The following is a 3,180-nucleotide window of genomic DNA, read 5'->3' as shown; positions in this document are numbered from 1 at the left end:
CTGGAAAGGAAAAAATAGGAAGAATTGAAAAAAACTGTATTTGTATATTGTGTTAATACACTACATTAACCATTGGGTTTTCCCAGGTAGACCCACACAGACCATAAGTACTTGGGTGGAGGCACTGATCAGATAGAAATACATCACATCTTCAGTAAGAAAAGGGTTACACCAGAAAACAGATGAAAATGGACGTCAGACAAGTTTGTTAAATGTTTGATCTAAACAATTTGTTCAAACAAGTTTTTGTCCATTTTCCGACGTTTGGGAGCAGATTGCTGATTGCTATTTGCTTTCATACATTACCAGATTTTAATTCCAACCTATCAACTAGTACCCAGCATTGGATTTTGTGGGTATCGTATTTACCACAATATTTGTTTACTAAAGATGCCTCTATATACCTTGATGATTAATCACAGTGTTAGTGGGCCTAATTTACATATAAACTATGTTCAGCATCAGAATTGGAAAGGGGGCAGGTAACCAAACCAAGTAGCTGAGGATGGGACAGTATAATGACAATAGAAGTATGAGGTATTGCTTAATTTTTTAATGAAAACATTTATCCTCACATACTAACTTTTTGCAATTACTCACATGTGTGCTATAACACAGAAATAAGATGAAAGCATGTATAAATGCTCCTGATTCAGAGTAGTACACTATGCTGATGTTTTCGCAGTTGAGCGATTATTGGCCGTCTGCGAATGCGTCTGAGTCACTCAGGACTGCTAACATTGAATGATCTGTGACTGTTCACACCCCATTAGAAGAAAAAAAAGAGAAAAATTATTTGCTTCAGCGCTGCACGCTGGTCATGGGGGCAATGTCGGACCCGGTAATTAGTACCCGCTACTCCCCCCCCCCCGCCCTCCCTTGGCGCCCCTGAATATACACTATATAGAGAGGAGACCAGTGTGGTGTTAGCTGTAGAGATTTTAATTATTGTGCTTGTCATAAATGTCATTATACATATCAGATTGCCCAGAAACACAGAATTGGTTTTAGTTTCAAAGTGGGGGTTAAATTTACTAAAGTGAGAGTTTTTAGAAGTGAGGTTTAGAAGAGATGTTCCCATAGCAACCAATCAGATTGTTCTTAACATTTAACTAGCACCTTCTAGAAGATAATAGCTAGAATCTGATTGGTTGCTATGGGCAACATCACTTCTAAAACCTCTTATACCCCTTTTACACCGAAGCTAAAACCCGGCTTATTGCAGGGTTAACCTGGGCAGCTCCCTGGTGTAAAAGGGGAGAGGGACCCGGCAATCCAACCCAGGTAAATAGCAGGGCTTAACACGGGCGTAGCCTGTGAAACCCTGCTATGGGAACAGCGCACTCCGGGTCACGATGACCTGGAGTGCGCTGCTAGCCGGCCGATTGGTCCGGCTTCAGTGGCGCTTGGAGATGACGTCATCTCCAAGCGTCCACTTTCAGGCCGGGAAAGCCGGGTCTATGCAGACCCGACTCCGGTGTGAGCGGCGCCGACTCGGGAATATCCCGAGTTGGCACGGTTAAATTTTGGGTCTGATCCGGATATTAACTCTGGGCCTGATTCAGACCCACTCGCGAGCGGCTGTCCGCTCGCAAGTGGGTCGATATTATGCACTGAGCATGCGCACGACGGAGGGAGCTCCGTCGTGCGCATGCGCCAGACACGACGAGCGAAGGAAAGTCCTTCGCTCGTTGTGTCCGATCAAAGGGGGCGTGCTGTCAATGTTGATTGACAGCACGCCCCCTTGGTGGGCGTGCCGGGGGCGTGCCTCCCTGACGGGGGCGTTCCCACGGGAACGCCTCCCGTCAGAAGCCGGCCCACTGACATCACTAGTGATGTCAGTGGGAGTGATTTTGGCTCTGATAGAGCCAAAATCACTCCGGAGCTTGCGGTTGAAAACCTCAACCGCAGGCTCCGGCTCGCAATTTCGGTGGTCGCGATGGTCTCGACCATCGCGGCCATCACAAAGCACGCTCGTATAGCCTGTGGGTGGTGACCCACAGCTATACGAGCGTCCAGGGGGACGCTCCATGAAAATGGAGCCCGGCCCTCATTCAGAGCGTGCGCTCTGCTCAGAGCGTACGGCTCTGAATGAGGGCCTCTGTTCCAACTCCGGGTCAGACCCGGAATTTTGGTGGAAAAGGGGTATTACTTTAGTAAATTTACCCCTAGATGTCAAAGCTACTAAGATAGATAGATAGATAGATAGATAGATAGATAGATAGATAGTTAGATAGATAGAGATAATGAGAACATGCCTTTCACAGATTAAAGATCAAGAGTTGATTATTTTAAATGATTTACAGTAACTATTTCATTCTGTTCCAGATTGTGACATATTTTTTTATGTGCCTGTATGACTAATGGCATGTAACTAAATAAATAAGCACAGCAATGAAATCATGAGGAAGGGAACATTGTTAAAATGCTTGCAGGAAATGACAAAGCAGGGAGGCCTGGGGCTCAGCTGCAGCAATCCAACCTGTGGATTTGGGGATTAATGAAAATTGTCAGGAGTATTTAGTCTGTGCTAGAAATAGCTGCAGCTGTACTAGGTCATTTAAATGCATCAGTTACAAATCACAGAGAGGCAGATTATTCCATGCTGAGCCTGATGTGCTGTGCTATGTCATCAATGACAGATTTAATGGCAAAATACTTCCTTAATGCTGGTTCAAAAACAGCAAGAACAATTAATTGTTGTCTTAGGTTTTAGCAGCTCAGCGTGTGAGCGAGAAGCATATTGTTAAGCATTATATGTTAGAAAGGCATTTTTTTCTCATCAACAATGATATTTAAATGTGGCTTATTTTTATTTAAGAGAATGTTCAATTTAATAGCAAAACAATAATTTATTAATAGTTAAATTTTCTCATTTATTGTCTTTCTTGTACTGTAAAAACAGTTTGGTGCGCAAAATGCAATTAACATTCCAGTGGTTCTCAAACTTGGTCCTCAGTACCATAACAGTCCAGGTTTTAAAGAAATCAATGCTAAAGCACAGATGAATTTAATTAGTATCTCAGTGTGAGTCTACTGTATCATCTGTGCACAAGCATGGATATCTTTAAAACCTGGACTGTTATGCTGGCCATACACTGGTGCGATTTTGGGCCGATTTGCTACGCGTCGTATGATGAATCGTGTGCAAATCATGTAGTTTTTAAGGTAGGATACGAT

This window comes from Taudactylus pleione, unplaced genomic scaffold (assembly GCF_031769625.1).
Source record: "Taudactylus pleione unplaced genomic scaffold, aTauple2 ptg000053l, whole genome shotgun sequence".
Taxonomy (NCBI): domain Eukaryota; kingdom Metazoa; phylum Chordata; class Amphibia; order Anura; family Myobatrachidae; genus Taudactylus; species Taudactylus pleione.
The sequence above is the reverse complement of the archived record's forward strand: the minus strand, read 5'-3'. Positions refer to the sequence as shown.